Source organism: Uloborus diversus, chromosome 6, assembly GCF_026930045.1.
Source record: "Uloborus diversus isolate 005 chromosome 6, Udiv.v.3.1, whole genome shotgun sequence".
NCBI lineage: Eukaryota > Metazoa > Arthropoda > Arachnida > Araneae > Uloboridae > Uloborus > Uloborus diversus.
In genome coordinates this window covers 53,517,078-53,537,440 of record NC_072736.1, presented here as the reverse complement: position 1 = coordinate 53,537,440, position 20,363 = coordinate 53,517,078, and the positions used below count along the sequence as shown (strand labels likewise).

At 33.2% G+C, this 20,363-nt stretch overlaps 1 non-coding gene across 1 annotated transcript; it reads left to right on the top strand.

Moving 5' to 3' along the window:
- The first annotated feature begins 7,870 nt into the window (after nucleotides 1–7,870).
- On the top strand, nucleotides 7,871–7,941 carry Trnag-gcc (transfer RNA glycine (anticodon GCC)). Its single transcript has one exon. It is a non-coding gene; the product is annotated as a tRNA-Gly (tRNA).
- Nucleotides 7,942–20,363: the final 12,422 nt, after the last annotated feature.

The following is a 20,363-nucleotide window of genomic DNA, read 5'->3' as shown; positions in this document are numbered from 1 at the left end:
TTTTTTTTTCTGTTTGCCACAGGAGAATTTTATCTTTTTTATATTCCTGAACACACCAAAATTCTTCAGTTAAATGAAATAAGCATTTATTCCACTGGGAGCTTCTGAATTCGAAAAGGAATTTATTGAAAACATACAAAATGTACCACCATTCTCAGAGGCCGTTAGACAGAATAGATATGAGTCTTCTATTGCATTGAAAATACTCATAGTACTTGAGTTGTAAGGTCTTTTTTTTTTTTTTTAAAGAAACTATTATTGAATGAATTTGGTCTGATGCGACAAAATAATAAAAGTGTCAGTGTCACCGACATTAATCAATGGGAAAAGGTTGGCCTTTATTTAAAAAAAAAAAAAAAGGAGGGCAAGACATATCTAGTTAAAATTGGAATATTATGCAATGCGTTCATTTCATAAATAAGCTAACGCTAAAAGCTCGAAAAACTACGAAAAGAAAAAAAAAGTAATTGTACATGAAAATTAGAGCCTTTTTCCTCGATTTGTCTCCCAAAAAGCATAGACAACCGTTTATATCGAAAATCATATCTTTCTCGATGTAACGAATTTATGTCACTTGTGATTGTAACAAAAACACTTGCAGACATTTATGGCTGGTCCATCCTTTCGAATTTTTCCAAGGGGGGGAGGGCAGAAGGTGTACACTCGATACAAATTTTATAGGAAGGTAGAAAAAACCACGCCAAGTTATACCATAAACACATTTATTTTTTGAATACGGCGGGTGGGATGATTGTCATCGTAACCCCCCTAGTGACGGGCCTGGTTCAGGGGCAATATGCACTAATTGATGCATGTAAAAATACATTAAATAGTTTTTCATATGGCTCTTATTTTAGTTAAACAAATGATTGTGTGCTATTTGGAATTCGAATGTGTAATTGTTCGTTGCGAATCTGGGAGCTGTATATGCAAAAACTGTTATTTTTTTCATGAAATCAATTATTATGCTTTGTTATTTAGTGTTAATTGAGTTCTTGGCTTATAGTTCTTAATATTAGTTTATCAATCATTTCAAAACCTTTAGAGTAAGAACTGCATAGATTTGTTCTCATTCTTACATAGTAAAAAAGGAGAAGTTTAAATATTTAAAACCAAGTAAAAGTGCAATTAAAAGCAGGGCTGCGGAGTCGGAAGGAAATTGGCCGACTCCGACCCCGACTCCTGGATTTTGAAACGCCCGACTCCGACTCCAGCTCCGACTCCGACTCCGGATTAAAAAAAAAATTAATTGTATTTTTTAATTGTACTCCCCTCTCTCCCTTCAAGGGAAGGGGGCAAACCATTAAACAGAGATTGCAATATTAATTCCCTTTTATGAAAATTTCGTATTTTGTTTTTTATTGTAAACCCTAGACGCATACAACGTTAGAAATTCAATTTAAAAATCAAATTTTCCAATAGTTACGAGTTAAAAAGTGAGATGACTTAAAAAAATCCCTTTCAAAAAAATTGAAAAGGATTATCTGTAATTTGCCCCCCTTTAGTGTTTAACAAATAGATATTGATCAAATCGTGTGCTTTCAATTTTTGAAAGCTGTAACTTGAGAGAAAAAAAAAAGCTTTTTTTTTCTAAATCCAAGTTTTTGAGAGGGGGTGATTTGCTCCGGGTGACACCCATCTGGTAGATGACACCCAAAGTTAATTTCAGAGTTTATAAAAAATATAAAAATTTTAATTCTGAAAGTTTTCGTGAATATATTTTAAACTAGCCGCCATCGGCGACCAGCTGGTCCGCCTCTTTACGCCAGGGTTGCCGCCTTCGGCGGCTGCTTAGACAATTTAGCAATGTTTTTTTCTATATATCAATATTATCATCTGCCTTTTTTCGCCAATGCTGCCGCCTTCGGCGGCTGCTTAAATAAGTTTCGTGGCGGTATCAATCAATCTATATCATTATTAATTTAAATAAAATATTTTCTAGATCTATCTCCAGTTCCTTCGTTTGGAATATTTTTAAAGGAGGGGGAGGGGAGACACAAACGGCTTGCCCTTCATGCAAATTTTGTCGAAAAATAACAAAAAACACTTCCACTTTTACTTGAAAGCATTGTTTTTTCAAAACCATGGTGTGTGTGGGAGGGGGGGGGGGTTGCATTGACACCCCGTTGAAGTTCCTTAAATGACGGGCATATCTCTTTCTTGCTGTCCATCTACTATATCGACCTCTTCATTTGTCTATCTATCTATCTATCTACCTATACGATCTATGTGTATCTACCTCTGACAGTAATTAACAATCTTTTTCTATTTATATACAACCAGCCGCCTACGGCGGTCGTTTGGCTTACTTGTCATTCACCATTTTACGCCAAGAAGTCGTAAAATAACAAAAATGGCGTCCATTTTTATGTGAAAGCATTATGTTTTCAAATCGTAGCGGTGCCCCCTTCCCAAACCCCGTTGTTGTTCTTTAAATAACGGGTCTGTCTATCTCTCACTGTACATCGACCTGTAGACTTATCTTTCTCTAGATCATGCAAATTTACCTCTGATAGTAATTAACAATCTTTTTTTCAAAGAACAAAAGTATTAATTCGAAAAAAAAATTTTTTTTGTACACTCAATGTATATTTATCTACCTGTTCGATCTATCTCTAAGTTTTCTCATCTATCTCTATTTATTTTGATCTAACCTCCAATCTTATTCCCTAACAAAAAGAAAATCATGCAAAAAAAGCGAGCTTACTTATTTATCGAAATAGCACAAAAAATTGATCTCTTTGTGGTACCCGGAGTTTGCCAAAGTATAAAAATCATTGTTTTTATTGAAATTCAAAAAAAAAAGTGACTTGGCTCAAAACGATCCGATGTGGTTCGTCTGATTAACCGAAATCGAATGTTTAGCAAAACATCCGTGGGGGGGGGGACAAATGAAATACCTCGAAAGAAAAAAAAAGCGAAGGAATCCTTCGAAAGGAAGAAGAGAAAAAAGCAAGTTACGCACTTCAGTTAGATCACGTGGGTGCGTTACATCATATTCGAAGCGGTCAGCGGTCAGCAGATCTTCGGTGAAGCGATAGCTCATGTCTTCGTTCTGCCTTTAAAAAATTGTAAAAAAAACTTTTGAACATTTTTGAAAACTTTTTTTTCTGTAGAGGACGAAATGTTCTGGCTACCACATAGTAAAATTGTAGAAAAGAGGTTGTTATATTTTTCACGGGATGCGTTTAGAAAAAAATTAAACCCAGAAAAAAATGCAAAATAAAGGTTTTTTCAAAAATTCATAAAAAAATACAAAAATTGCTCTATCTTCAAAATTTTTTGTTCATCATATTTAAAATTAAATTTCGGACACTATAGTACAAAAAATATTTGTCTGGCGCGATTGGTTCGGGGTCTGTGAGGTTAAAAGTACTAAAAAGTGCTAAAAAGCACATAAAACATTAAATAACTTTTTTTCTAATTAAAATATCAAAAATCGAAGCCCGAGGTGCACAATTTCAGCAAAATCTACACCTGTATACCAAATTTCATTTTTCTAGGCCTTACCGTTTCCCCGGGATACGCGCCACACACACACACTTACACACAAACATTTTATTTTATTATATGTATAGATTATATTTCATCAATAAAATTTCAACGAAAATAGGGCACATATACGTCAGAAGCTAATTTTCCACAAAATGCGATGGTATACAAATTTGTACGAATAGCTTTTACTATACCTATATTTCTTCGCTAAATTTTTAATTTAAATTTTACTGGCTGCTTTAGAATTAACCTTAATATGAAGATTTTAAGATTAACTGAAATTATTGAGTGTTGTAAGCAAGAAATCATTTACACTTATTTTGTTCCATACATTGTAGTGGGAACCAAGCTTATAGAAATAGTCTTAATAAAGAAAAAAACATTAGATTATTTCATCGAATCTTTTGGATTCGTGCTTTCGCGGCAGAACTTCTTTGAATATGCCGATCACCCTTAAACGTTTCAACCTTAGTTACGGGCCTCGACTCACTAATTTGTTACGTTTCTTTTACTGTTTTATATAACTGAGATCGAACAAAACACTATATTTCTATTTTTATTTGAAAGCGATTACTTGAAAATGTTTAGGCACCATTTGCTGACAGTTGCTATTAGTTAAGTTTAAAAAAATGCAAACAAGAAAGTTCGGTAAGCACTCAAGCTAGCTGATTGTCATAATGGCAGTTATGTTCTCATTATCTTGTTATACATGTAATCGAACCAACTTGTAGTCAGTTTTTAAAAAATGAAAGGCGAGTCAGTGAAAAGGAAAGAAAAAAAGAAGCCCGGAGTCGGAGTCGGAGTCGACATGTTTTCTAACGACTCCGACTCCGACTCCTTTGCCCCAAAATCAGCCCGACTCCGACTCTTTGACTCCGACTCCACAGCCCTGATTAAAAGTCTACACAATGCTTTTTGAAAATATATTTTAATCAGAAGAACAAACACTAATGACAAAAATGGTATCTGCATCACACAACAAAACATAGAACATACAGGATGTCCAGCAAAGGACTCCCTGATTTCAAAATTAGACATCTCGAAAGCAAAGAACGATATTGAAATAATATAAACGGTATGTTTATTGTGAAACCCATAAAAATCATATACAGGAACTTGTAAATTAGTTTTAAAAAGTTCCAACAGGTGGCGCTGCACTCTGTAATTGCTATAAAAGTCGCCATAAATAGTGCTGCGAAGAGGTTGGACGATATTTTTAACGTATATGTAAGCATATCTGAGATCTTATAAACTACTGCTGAAAAAACTAACCTCTTCGCAGCACTGTTTATGGGAACTTCTATTGCAATTACATTGTGCAGCGCCACCTGTTGGCAATTTTTTAAATTAATTTCCGAGTTCCTGTATATGATTTTTATGGGTTTCACAATAAACATACCGTTTATATTATTTCAATATCGTTCTTTGCTTTCGAGATATCTAATTTTGAAATCAGGGAGTCCTTTGCTGGACACCCTGTATCCATCTCGTCAGACTTCTAACTTCACTTCACTTCACATCTCCATTACCGTCCTCTGCTTTATAACTTCCTTCATTGCGCCCTCTATTAAGAAATACGACAGGTAGCTAATAACTGTTGTACAAAAGTTACATTTAAAATTTTGAGACATAGCATCTTTCGCAATGCTGATTAGTTAGTTTAATTTAAATAAGTTTGTGATCGAGTTTTTTAAGATCTTTTATATCTTCCCAAACTATTCATCGAAACTATTTTTAAAAACTGAAAGCTAACGAAAAATGTTTCACAGATCTCATTCGATTTTAAGTTCATTTTGAATTTTCTATCTATTTTTTGCTACAAGTATCTCAATTCAGAATGTGTATTACTAAAATAAGGTTAGATATTCTGTGACTACAAGAACAACAATAATATGTACACTAATTGCAAATTTGTGCATTTATTACAATATTTTTTTTATGGTAACTTTGTAGCACAAATACATTTATACATATCTTGAGTGCTCTTTGTTTGAAAGTTGGGTTAGTACTAAATCAAAAACTAACCCAAATCGAAAATGGTTTATGTTAGTTTATGGTATATTGCTTATACATCTCTTTTCGGTTTCCTGTCTAATTCTTTTGGTTTATTTTACAAAGTTTTCTTAAAACGAACTCTTATATTGCCAAAAAAGTGCATACAGAAGTTGGCAAAAAGTTAAAAAGTGTAGACACAAAACATTTTTTAAACAAAGATTTAGCAAATTTGTATATCACTAATGCGAGACCACCAACAGACTCGAATAGCTTCCATAGCTTCCGCTGCTAATTTTAGCCGAAATGCATTTATACGTTAATAGCACAAATGTATTTATACATTAATAGCAAAAATGCATTTATACATTTCCTGAATACTCCTTGTTTGAAAGTCGGGTTAGAAGTAAATCAAAAGCTAACCTAAACTGAAAATGGTTTCAGTTTTTGGTTTATGACCTATACATGTGTTTTCGGTTTCCTGTATAAATGTTTTTGGTTTATTTGGCAAATTTTTCCTAAAACAAACTCTTATATTGCTAAATGTGCACTAAGAAGTCGGCAAAAATTAAAAAAGTGTAGACACAAAACATTTTTTAAACAAAGATTTAGCAAACATGTCCATCACTAATCCACGAGACCACAAACAGGCTCGAATAGCTTCCGCTGCTTAATTTTTCATCTCTTCTTCAATAGCCGATTGTAAAAAGGGATTTCAAGTGACTACTGTGCAGATCGTGGAAATATTCTTTTGATAAAAATCACTGAAGGGGAAATGAAATTTCGTTTCATGTAACAGATGAAACACATTTTTTTCTTCTCATTTTTGATCAACTTTGATAATCTTTCATGGCAAAAAGCAACTCGATCTATCAAAGAAGGATGTGGTAAGTGATCGGATCTTTTACCGAAAGTCAATTTTTCAAGTTGAAAATCTTCCGCTCTTTTTACCAAACTTTAGTTGAAAATTTTTCTTCAGGAACCTTTTTTTTTCTTACAAAATTGGGAAGAGTACCAAAACGATAAGTAGTTAAAAAGAAATACATTCTTCTAGTTTGATAGTTCTGGCAGTTTTAGTAATAAATCTTTCAAGATGATAAACTACTTGCATTACAGCTGTACTATTTGTTAAATCACTTTTTTCTACATTTATATCATGGCACTGATTTTTTTTTTCCTGCTCTAAGTGTTGCCAGAAAGCAGGTACTTTGCAGTATATACCTTAGAAAAATTGTTAGCTTAGTAACATGTTTGATTAAACTATTGTGTCATAGCAAATTATTATAAGGGACACACTATATAACATGTCTAAAGCTCAAATTTGTATGATGATAACAACATGTACTTCACTCTCAATCATGAATTACGGTGCTGTCTACGAAAAGCTGTAATATATTGGTTACTGTAACTCAGTTGTTATGACGATACAACTGATTGTCGAGATTTGTAGTCCAGCAGGGACCAAAAAAAGAAAAGAAAAAAAAAAAAAAAGAATTCGTAAAATAAAAATAAAAAAATAAATAACTTGAATTGCAATGTACGCCCGCGTCACATTATTATATTATTACTTGTTACGTTCAGGCCGAAATACATAATTGTCCTAAATTAGTTGCTGCATTTGAAGACTTTTGTATTAAATATTGAAACTGCTTGTTTTATGATGATTTTTTAAAAACATTTTTCAGGGTTGCTATGCTATCAATTAACAACATTTATTTACCTTGCATTCCCTTATTTCTTTCCTAAACAAATACCAAATTAGGAAAAAATCCAAGACTCGCACATTTTTTCGTCTATTTTATAAGGACTCTTAAGTAAGTGTAATAAACTACCTTTCAGGTAATGAATCGTGAATTCATTTGAAATCAACGTGAGATTTCCGAGCACGCTTTCCGATCACCCTACATAGAAAGCGAAGTTCTTTGAAATAACCCGTCCCAAAGACGCAGCATCAGTGTGTCTATGATTATGCGGCATGTAAAGGACACCTCGAAGTACTCGTTCGGCTTGGAGTGCTTTTGGCAAAATTAAATTCCTAGGGCAGTTTCGCATCGAAGAGAGCCCAGGTGTCTCCATCTGCTGGGGAAACAGAGCGTCAGAATTCTCGTGGAACTGACATTCGCCGATAGTGGGACCACACGAAAGAATGGATGCAAAATTGGGGGATTACACTAAGTATGTAAAAGACAGCCCCACTTAAGCAGACCCATTAGAAAGAAAGAAGAAAGCAAGTTTCTTCTCAAAACTTCGCAGAAGAGGAACGAAGTTTGCTTTACCGCAGCATCTAAAGGCATATTTCCGGCTTATTTGCTCAGCTTACTTATGACATTATTCATCAATCTTTTAATGCATATTGATTAAAAGCGCGGACCCTTGATGTGTCGCATCGGTGGTTCAGTGGTAGAATGCTCGCCTGCCACGCGGGCGGCCCGGGTTCGATTCCCGGCCGATGCATTTTTTTTGTCTCTCTCATGGAGACAACTGCACAGTCGCACACAAGGATATTAAGGGGTGCCAAAAGACACTTTTTTCCATTTTCGATGATAGATAGTGCGAAGAAGGTTCCATTTTTTTTTACTGGAACTAAGTTCGCACGAAAAATTATACTAGTTTGCTGAACAATTTCTTTATTTGCTGCAATTGTGTAAACATTCCAGTAAAATACTCTTTTCTGGTGTTTTTAACAAAATTTGTAAAGGACCCCCCCCCCTGTTTTCCATGATGAATAGTGTGAAAAAGGTGCCATTGGTGGCACTGAATTTCCATAAACATTTTGCTGTTTGAAGAATAATTCCTTCATTTCCCTTAATTGCATGGAAATTGGAGCAATTTTATGTCTTTAAACTTTTCAATTTTTTTTTCCAGATGTTGAATTACTGTTTTATACAGAGTTATCTGACATAACTATATAAGCGATAAAATTTCATGGGACAGTTTAGAAAAGTGCTGACGGCCATTATTGTTTCTTTTGTTACTCATATACCGAAATGTAGAAAAAACATGTACAATTTCTTGATCATATGAGGCAAATGAATAAATTATTCCACGCACATTAAGTTATGATATTTAGTTCCACTGATCGCTACTTTCCTGCACTACTCATCATTGAAAATACGAAAAGTTTTTACGCATTTTCTATTTAAAAAAAATAAAAATAAAATAAAATAAAAAAAAATAAAAAAAAAAAACACACACACACACACACACAGCATTCGGTTTGTTTCACCAATCAGATCGTTTCCGCACGACCTATCATGAAAACAACTACGAAAAAAAAAAGATATAATCAACAAACAAGGCTTTTTCAGCTTATCCAATTATGTTCTTTGAAGAAATTATTACCAATTATTTACTTTAATTGAATATAAATTGTAATAATATTGCGGCAGCTTATTACTTTAAATTAATACTGAATTCTATTTTTGCCTTCATAATTTCATTGCATCATTGTGTATAAGAAGCTGTATTAGTTTTAAATCATTTGCATTAATAAATGATTCTTTCATGAAACATACTTTATCACGCTGATAAACTTCGGACTCTATAAAATAGAATCAAAATTTATTCAAGTATGCACTGAAGCTACTGCTTCGTTAAATTGCAAATATGAAGTCACTGTTCTTTTGCCATGCATATCAGCGAAAAAATAAATAGATTAAAAAAGAACGAAGAGTTTTAATAATTTTACCACAGCCGTTGCCATCATATAAAACAAAATATGTTATTAAAAGATAATTCCACCATCACGTGTGGGGCAATTGAACTAAATTATTCTTTGCATTTTTGAAAAACTTGTTGATCTAGTAAAAGCATCTTTCTTCTGTGAATTGTTAAGCAAAAATCTGTTAACCACTGTCTCTCTTTTTTTTTTTTTTTTTTAAATTCTGTTCCCCTGTCACGTTCAGGACATTATTCGCAACTCCAATAAACTATAGGGGGCGCTGCAGCCACTGCCTAATGGCGGATGAAAAAGGTAAAACAAACAAATGCCGTAACTTATAACTTGCTTTGACGCTTAGTGAATGACAGTAATTTTTCATTGTGTTTGTGGAAAGCTTTCTTTTCTATTCTTCTGAAATTTACATTACATCATAAACTGTCTGAAGCCTGTAATTTACCTCAAAGAAAACACGTGGGATGGAATGTTTTACCTTTTTCTTTAGTATTGTTAATCACCGCAAGGTAGCGTATTCGAGCTCTGGAGTTGCGAATTAAGGACATCGGATTCAGACTTCTCCGTTCCAGCAAAATTTCTTCTGAATTTATCGATGCATATTTTTTTACATGCATACTTTACTAAACTAATAGTGGGCTGTACCACAGAAAATCAGATATTTTCCCCTACACGCAACAAATATCCGTATTATTTCACGAGTAATGCATGATAATTGTAATAAATAAAAGTTTCTTGTTTGAGAAATCACTTATGTCAGTATAAAGGCAAAAAATTGTGGTTCGATACAGGTTTTAAAGAAGGATAAAATGTGCTTTTGCATAGAACAAAACTGACGTCTTGTTGAGTCTGCTGCGGCTTAAGTATACTGAACTTAAGCCACAACAGGTGGATTGAGAGTTTCAACGCTGATTGAGATTTGACTGTGAACTTCAGGAATAAATATCAACCAAATCAGCCATTACATTCCAATATTTTCAATAAAAGGCACCGTTGGGTTATAGGAACTAATTTGTAATAATAATATTAATAATTACATTAATAGCTCTTACTTGTATTAAGCAACCCGAGTTGATAATTGCTTCCAGATTATTATTCCCATCTAACTCTAATTCGTTGCGGATTGAGATTTCACTGTAAACTTAAAGTACAAATATCCTAAGCAGTCATTACATTAATAAATTTTACATAAAAGGCACCTTCGGGTTATGGGAACTAAGATATAATAATAATTTATATTATTCCAACGTCTCTTACTTATATTAAGCAACCCGAGTTATTCAATGCTTCCAGACTATTATTCCCATCTAGCTCTAATTCGATGCGGATTGAGATTTGACAGGAAACTTCAATTACAAATGAACCTAATCAGCCATTACATTACTATATTTTCCACAAAAGGCACCATCGGGTTATGGGAACTAAAATGTTATAGTAATATATATTTAATTATTACATTAAAATATCATTTTTACATTAAGCAACCGGAATCATTCCTTGCTTCCAGACTATCATTCCCATCTAACCGTAATTCGATGTGGATTGAGATTTGACTGTAAACTTCAAGAATAAATATCAACCTAATCAGCCATTACATTCCTATATTTTCCATAAAATGTACCATTCCTCGGATACCGCGGAATCAGTTTCCCAAACACGTTCTTCATCTGGCAGTCATTAATATCGTTGATGTCCTCTGAATGAGAAAAGATTTGCAGAAGTCGTGCGCAACTTTCTAAACAATGCTCAGAGATTCCTTTTCTGTTGGTGATAAATTATAATTGCTTTGGAACATTTCAAAACATCCCGAAGTATAATTTGAAATTTTTGGAATGCAAACATCAATTCGACTCGGAACATTTCTTTCAGCGTCACGTCTTCTGATATTGCGAAGAGGATTGTTGTTGGATTGTTATTTTTTTATGAACCGCTAGACTCGAGAATTTTAATTCTTTTAAGCTCATAAGATATGGATTTGAACATTGGTCACACTCGTTTGAAACCAAATCACTTTTTCAATTGTATTTTCTTTATTTTCAAAGCTCATTTTTGATAAATTAATACAAAATGTCAAAAGTCGACGAATTGGTTCGTATTAGCAGTTATTTGTAGCAACCGTGAGTAAGAGAAACCATAAAATATTCAAGAAATCCTTTCCTATACTTAAACAAGAAGTTCCGTCTAGAACTAAACGAGCCTACTTTCCCGTATACCCATTCTACTTTCTAGTACCTGATCAATATTCTCAAAAATAGCTAAAATCGCAAATTGTTTCAAACATATTTTTTAAATATTTTAAGCTGATTTCTAGGAATAAAATATGCCTCACTCATTTAAAAAAAATAGATACGTAAAAAAAATTTAAATAAATAAATAAATAAACAAACAAATAAAATAGCAGCACCTTTTAAACAAAGTAGCTAACACACTTTTTTCCATTAAAAAAAAAAAAAAAAAAAAATCTTTGACCGCTTTCAAAACGAAAAAATAATTTATTGGAATTAATAAGTTCATTAAAATAAATACCATAGACTAATAATAAGAGTAGACCGAGCTTTCCCAGACTTGCTGACGAAAAAATTGGTTCATGGATACATCATGTGACTGGTGGGAGGCCTGCGAAAACTTTGGCAGCATGGTTGCTAGATGGCAACATTATCTATATTTTGGCACTCGACATGTATTTTAAGACGTAATGTGTTTTCATATAATATTATTATACATTTATAATATTTTTTCCCGGTGCAGAGATTGAACTGTTTTTCTTTTAGTTATGCATTATTTTGACATTAGTTATTAATTTTTGATCAGTTTTCAGTAACTTTTATTTCATTTGGAACTGCTACGTCAGTGTTGGCGTGAACGTAATGGCGTAAACGTTTTGCGTTAACACAAAAATGTACTACTCGGTATCTTAAATTGAAATTGTAGGTAAAAATCTTACCGTTTGCCGATTCTTTTTGGGCGCTTGCATCTTTAATTGCTTAGAGAGTTATTGAAATTGACTAAAGAAAATGCACGGTATTATCTAAATGAAAAACTCGCTATATTAACAAAATATTTGCAACTTAGAATAGCAAATTTACAAATCGGACTCCATAAAAGATCATTTTTCCGTGTTCCATCAATTCTACTTATTTTATTTCTCGCGGGCGTTGATCGTAGCAGACGATCAACGCCCGCTGATGCTAGGATATCCACCAGTCACATGGTTTGGTTTATGAGCAGCAAAAGAGTTGCCATAGCTCGGTCTATTCTTATTATTAGTCTATGATAAATACATTACATCAAAAAAAAAAAAAAAAAGAAAAGTTTCTTTTTCTCTTGTTGCCAGAAATATTTTTTTACATGAATTAATGCACGTACGAAAGTAAATAAAAACAATAAAATGTCAACTCAAAGAAGTATTTTTCATTGTCAAAAAAAAAAAAAAAAAAAAAAAAAAAAAAAAAAAAAAAAAAAAAAAAAAAAACGTCTGCGCATATTTTTATGTAGAAACATGTAGACTTTGAGTTTACCCGCCGAAAACTGAATACCTAAATTAAAACTTTAGAGTGAAAATAAAAACAAGTCATATTAACAATAATTATTTCACAGTTAAAACCATGGCTGCGGAATCGGAGCCGGAGTCGAATATCCAAGAATCGGACTCAGTCATTTTTCCTCCGTGTATAAATTTTTCCCAAAGCTACGAAGTCAGAGTCGAAGTCGGGGAATCGGAGTCTGACTAATTGTCGGGCACAGGAGTCGGAGTCAGGTGCCCCTAAATTCTCGGAGTAGCAGTCTGGAGTTTGTCGTCAAGAACTATTTTTAACAAAATTTGTTTGAAGTAAATCCACCTTCAAGTACGGAATCTACATTGACTTTCAATTTCCCCGTAGGCGCTAATGTTTTTATGAACTGTACAAAATTGAACAAAAAATAGTTCAAATCAAGAAGTGAAACATACGAATGAGGTGAATGAGGTGACCTCGCCGAGATCTTAAAAAAAAAAAAAAAAAAGAATTTTTGAATCGGACTATTCACTCAAAAGTTAGTGTGGGGGGGGGGGAGGTCAGACATACAGACAGACCGACAGACAATTTCCCCCATCTCAATACCCTACTTTCCAATTTTAAATTTTTCGATATTTATTTAAATATTTTTTTTTCTAATTTTTGACTATTTTTTGTTTTTTTTTGTAATATTTTCAAGATGTTTAAGCCTTTTTTTATTCTTTCTTCTTCTTTCTCTGACTTTTACTGGGAAAGTAAGCTAAAAAAGCAATTACTACAATTTCTTATTGTTATGTAATATAATTATTAGTACGTTCAGAAAATTTTTAATTATTTCTAAAATTCAATGTTTGTGGAAAAAATTGCAAAAGGAAGATGATAATTATTAACGAGAATAGGATGCAGTCCACAAAGGAATGCAGACAGATTTATCTCCAAGCAAATAGTGGGAAACGTGTTTTTTTTTTATTTTATCTCTAAAGGGGCTGCGCGGCAGTATTAGAGGCACTTCCTTGGCACTACCTTTTGCAGATCCAGAGCATTCCCCGGAAACAGCACCCATTCTTTTATGTAGCATCGCTATCAGCGGATGCTTTTACCACGAGAATTTTGACGCTCAATTTCCCCATCAGATGGAAGCACTTGGGCTCGATTTTGATACGAAATTGTTCTAGGAATTTAATTTTTCCAAGAATACTCTAAGCCAAACAAGAGCTCGAAGGATCTTGTACATGCCTCATAATCATACGACACGGACACTGTCGATTTTCTGCATCTTGAAAATCCACCGATTGGAGTCAGGACAGAAGAGACCATCGTCTTCCCACTACACCACTTTGTCAGCTCTGTAAACATGAGTGATTTTCAGAATCTTTTCTACATGTTTCTTAGAATTCACTCACCACCAGTTTTCAAAAATGACCATATAAGGCAGTGAGAAGCAAAAGATTGCAAGTGGACTATTTAAAGTTTCGAGTAAATCGCGTTTAAAGTTCAGATCCTAGGTAGGCTTTCATATATTTTTTTACTTCCTTTTACAAAAAAGGAAGTATTGTATTCGCGAAAAAGTTTTCACTCATTAACCGACCTTAATTTCCATTTTACTCACCCTCGAATGAATATTGAGTTTTTTTTTCGACTCGACCACAAGTGGATAAGTGTCTAAGAACGTAAAGACACGCGAAATATCCATAATGACGATTCCCGAGTTAATTACAACGAATTTTCTCATGACGTCTGTATGTAGTATGTGTGTATGTGCGTATGTGCGTATGTGCGATTGTGCGTATGTATGTCACATAGCTCAAGAACGGTAAGTATTAGAAAGTTGAAATTTGGTACGTAGACTTCAAGTGGGGTCTAGTTGTGTACCTCTTCTTTTGGTTGCATTCGGGAGTTTCTAAAGGGGTCTTTTGCCTCTTTTTGGGGGGAAATCATTGTCAATTTCGATCTAAACTCAAGTGGTGTTACAATATGGCGGACACTTGGTGATACATCGGCAGTCTTTTGGTCGCCAAGTTTTGTCGCCAAATTAGCGACAAATTTGGCGATTTTTTTAATATTTTTAATCTGGTTCAATTTGGCCACTGTTGGTGATATTTAGAGAGTAAACTATTGAATCACTTTAAAATTGCCAGTAATGGGGAAATGACATTAAATTGGAGTAAAAGGAAGTCATGTGATGCTCACATCAGCTCGTTTTCTGAATCATGCTATGCAGCAACCCCTACTAGGGCTACTAGTTATATTTCTAGCCCCAAACCAGGGGAGAGGTTCTCCTATCATTTGAACTGCTTATCTCCAAATTTTGAATTTTCTCGCGTACATCCCTTTGCTTCTCACTGCCTCATATGTATGTGGTAACAGTTTGCTCCCATTTACCCAATGTCTCTTTTTACCCGAACTGACTGTAAACAGGTTTAAAAAACAACCATTTTGTTGTGAACTTGTTAGTGATTCATGATGCATGAATTCGCTTTCAATGAATTTTTCCATAGAACACTTGCAGTGCGCCATTTTTTATGACTCCCTTTTTCAGAAGTTGGAAAGAAACTCTTTTGTTCCAACAGAAAGAAGAAAACAAATAGTGCCCTAAATGTTTGTGATTAAAGCATCGAATGACTTTTATTTACAGATGTCTTTCTCACACGACAACGTGATAAAAGCCAGTATTTAATTTGTCGTTTCCAGTAAGTTATCTTTCTCATTGTTACTTACGAGCAGATGATTGATTTTTCTTAATAACATGTCAGATGGCTGTTCCCTTCTTTTCTCCGCTCGTAATTGCCGGCTTTGCTTATTTGTTTCCCGAAGAAAACGCTTCTGAAAAATAGTCTTTATCAGTGAAAACTTGCGTCGCTTATGTGATAAATAGAAGACTTGCCATAAATTCACGAAAAAGGCAAGATATTTAATTTCTTTTTTGATGAAAGATGAAAGCAAAAGCATTTCACTTTTATCTGTTTGTATATTAGATCGTATAAAGCACACGCTGATTTTTATAAAATTGGAAAAAAAAAACTTCTTTGCGATGTTTCTAAAATTCTTACTAATGGACTCATTTCCTAAATTTTAAAAGTATTTTTTTCGAAATGAGCATGCTTAAAAACATAGGATCTGACCATTTCTTAAATAATTGGACTAAGTTTAATATTGAAAAAAAATATTTTGATTGATACGCTTTCATTTTTTACGCTTCTGCCGATGACATCACAAATGATGAAATGCCATTCGAAGAGCACGGTATTTAATTCGCTTCTTGATTATCATAACGTGGTAACGCGGTAGACAGTTGCGCCGAGTACATCATCTGTGACGTCTTAAAGACCACGCCTTATTATCAAAATCGGACATTTAAAAAAATCAGTTAAAAATCAAGCGTTGGGAAAGTAAAAGTTTTTTTTTCTCGCTCCATGTTTTTTTTTTTTTGTTGCTTATTCTATCAATTTCAGTGACTAAAAGTAGTACTTTTGACTGAAGCAAAGAACCCCATTCAATATTATTCCTTTTATATTTGCTTTAAGAACATTTCTACAGAAATTTTCTTCTCTAGTACAGGAAGAATGTTTGCGTCGTTGCACTTTTTGTACCATTTAAGGAGTTATGTATGAACTAAAATCAATTCTAAGATTTGCAAAAGTTGTTTTATTTTGTAGTGAAGTGACACACTTTTCAGTTGATACTACCAAATTTGAAAGCGATTAGGAACAATTCCATCTTAACCGGGTCGAAAACAACTATCGAAATCCGGTTTTACTTTGAAGCCATGTCAATCCATGCTTCAGCCATGAACAGCCATTGTAAAAATGCTCGAGTAACATCAACAATATTTTTATAATAAATTGTAAAATCAACTGAAATTTTTGGTTTTTCAGGCTAATACATGACGTAAAATTGAGATACTACATAAATTTATTAGAATTTGAAAAAAAAAAAGAAAGAAAGAAAGAAAGAAAGAAAATAGATTAAAAAAAAAGGTCGATTTATTTCAAACCCTGCTTAATCCAAATTATTTTTATCTGCAAATATAATTCAAAAATAATTCTAATTTAAAAGAAATAGCAAAAATGAAATTTTACACTGAGTTTTATTGAGATGAAAATTAATCCCTGTGCGAAAATTCAGTAGGCAGAATGAAATATGCTTGCCTCAACTGTAAAATGTTTAAAAGTGGATAGAGCTAGTTTTGGTACTAAAACGCATTTTTTAACACCTGAAAAAAAAAAAAAAACCCCTGAAAAAAAAATAAATAAAATACAGAAAAATAAAACTAGGAAAAAATGATGAAATAAATCCTTACTAGAATATACACAACGGTTTTTAGCTACAGATCATGTAATTATGAAGTAAATTATGCTTCTAACTCTTGTTAAAGTTCAAAATAATTTCTTCTTAGGTTATATTTCGAATTCAATTTGCTTTACTGTAAGCGAATAGCATCAGAGATAAATAATAAAGTATTAATTTTTAACGTACTACTGCAAATGGGCATTGAAATCCGTTAACATGCGAAATGAACCCCTTTCGCACTTGTAAAGTGTAAATTGTTACGATCTGAAGTTGAAATTAAATTTGTTTTTGTTCACTGTCCCGCTGCCGAAAAGGGTTCGCTTTATAACTTTAACCAAATTATTATAGAAGAATAGAAGACTTTTTTATGCAATTAAAAGTAAATTCTAATATATGGTGTCAAGGAAAAGGCGCTGCAGCTACTGCCTAATAGTGGATGAAAAAGGTAAAACAAATGCCGTAACTTATTATTTGCTTTGACGCTTAGTGAATGACAGTAATTTTTCATCGTGTTTGTGGGAAGCTTTTATTTCTATTCTTCTGAAATAGCATTACACCACAAACTGTCTGAGGCCTGTAATTTACCCCAAAGAAAACATGTGGAATGGAATGTTTTACCTTTTTCGGCGGTAGTGCTAATCACCGCAAGGTAGCGTACTCGAACTCGGGAGTTGCGAATTTGCAGAAAACCAATTAATTCTTGTCATTTGCAGCATTTATTGCTTTAGGTTATACTTTATTTCAACTGTAATTTCTGTGAATTTCTTTAGTGGCAACACTTAGTTTTGTCATTTGCTTCTTGAAATTCGATGCCATTCTATTCGACATAAAAGAAGAATGTAAGTGAATTTATTTATGGATACTGTACGATTCTCATTCAGAACAAGTTAATGAAAAAGGATTACTTCAAGTGTGTTTTCGTTGAGAGATTCTTTTACATAAATTCTCGAGTTGGTGACTATATTTTCACATAATATTCTGTAGTTGTAGTTGTTTCAACCCAAATAGATGTTACCTCATTCAGTACTCATTCTCGCAATTCTTTTCTAAAAGCTATTTTCTCTATTTTGTGTGTATAACTTACGCTATTTTTAAAAAAGTACATATTCTAAAATTAAAAATCAATACGAATTTTGAAAAGGAATGTATTTGTTAACCAAGAGAAAATCCAGAACACCTGTTACGATACACATTCGGGTGGCGGAAGGAAATACCTTTAGCAAACAAACACCCCGTGAAAAAAATAGCTAAAATTCAAGTCTTTGTCACGGAATTTCTTCACGGCCTCTTTTTCAGCTCGGAATGTAAATAATAATATTTTTAGAAGTTCTATGTCAACAATCTTGAAATTCCCAGCTGTATTCGAAAGGAATATTTTTCAAAAAGAATATTGCTCGTGTTTTGTTTGATCTCAGCTCCCTTTTTTGATGTCTCTTTGAAAAAAAAAATAATGAACAGAAAAAAAGAAAAATTAAGTGTGTTTCTTCTGATAATTCACATCAGAGCTACACTCAAGAGAGACACACATGAAAAAGAATGTGTACTGTTTTCCTATAAAGAAATTTGTTGTCAAAATATTACGAAATAAGTGAATACAGCTGTTTTTACTCTTCTATGAACACTTTTTCTTTTATGTGTAAAAGGTTAAAAAGCGGGGAATTTTTTTATACAATGTTTATCACGCACTAAAAATTATTTTAAAAAGTGATATATTCAAATAGCATAATGACTTCTGAGCCTGACAATAAACAGTATCTTGTTGGATATGTTAAAGAATTGCTATTTATTCCAGGGGTACTAGAAAATCGCCGGTCAAGATATGACTGGTGAAAATTGCTTCTACATTTGAAGGAAGCAATTGCTTGTTTGGTGATATTTTGATAGTTGAAATTTTAACTCTAACTCCAGTGGATGAGCCCTGAACTCCAGTAGGTAGAGTTCATTGTTAATTTTTTTTTGTTTCTTCATTTCCCAGTAATAACAGTCTTACCAGTAAAAGTTAAGTTACTGGGCCCAGTTCAGCCTTGTCACAATAAGGTTTTTCCCTGCATGTTAAACATTTACAAAACATATTACCGAATTATCATACCATGGCATGATTTTCCTTGTTGATGGCGTCAGGAGCGTTACCCGATCATTGGCTATTATATAAATGAGGATTTTAGAGTAATGATTTAGTTTATTTTCGGATACTTTAGTTTTTCAAGAAGTGCAGGAAAATGAGGGGCTAGATGTTCGCCGGAAGTTCTGCTTTAGTTTGGCCCTTGTTTCTAAGATTCTTTCAGAGCTTTCTTAGGAAATCGGAATGGTGCCAAACGATTACTATTAATTAATAGAAAATTTCTTGGACAGTTCGAAATTTTTTCCGAAATCATGAATGACTTTTGTTGGGAAGATCTATGAATTTTTCAAAAAGGCTCCAGTTTATTTTCTGAGAAGCCACTAAATGTCAGCTAGAAACCTTCCTGTTTTCGTTACTGGCAGAATTTAGGTACATTAGCTGCCCATTTTCGAGGAAAAGACGTAACAGAACTCTAGGCAAAGCTTCTTGAAAACAACATAACTTATCTCTCTCTCTCACTGGTAAGTACAATAAAACCTGTGAAGTTGACCACCTTTGTAAGTTGACCACCTGTCTAAGTTGACCGCTTGTTTCAGGCACGGAATTAGCCCTTATCATATAAATCATCCTTTGTAAGTTGACCACCTGTTTAAGTTGACCACTAAAGTAGTGCACCGCAAGTAGTCAACTTACTCAGGTTTGATTGTATATATATTTCTCACAACTGTGAGAAGTCTGCAGGAAATAACCTTTGCAAAAAGTTGTTTCACTTTTCGCAAAGATACTTATTTCTCACAGAAAAATAGTGGAAACCCGTGAAACTACGAAGAGTTTCCTGGAAATATTCTGTATAGCTTCGGAATGTTTTCATTGTTTATAATATAAGAATACTTACATGTGCATATGAATGTATTTGGGCAGTTCTCAAAAGGTGGGAACAAAAAAGTTAACTTTGAGCAATTTCAAAAATTTTCGAATTTGACATCAATTTTGATTTTATTCTATAGTATGCATACCTAGAACACAATATATGAACATGAAAAGACAGCAGGTATTTGTAAAAATTGTTCATTAGCAAATTAAATCAGCAATCTGTAGGTAACAGATTTTGGACATTGCTTTCCTGTAGGTAACGGATTTTGGACATCATCATAACTTAAGTTTCATCATTTTTGACAATTGTTAATCTGATTTTTAACTTTTCCAATGAAAATTTTATTTATTACTTTTTAAATTTTGCAATTTAATAATAAAGAGGATATTAATGAAATACTTGAATGGCTATACATGCTGCTCCTTACATTTAATAAAGTTTTGGAATGATTTTGAAGAAATTGATGCAAAGTTAAAAAAAAGC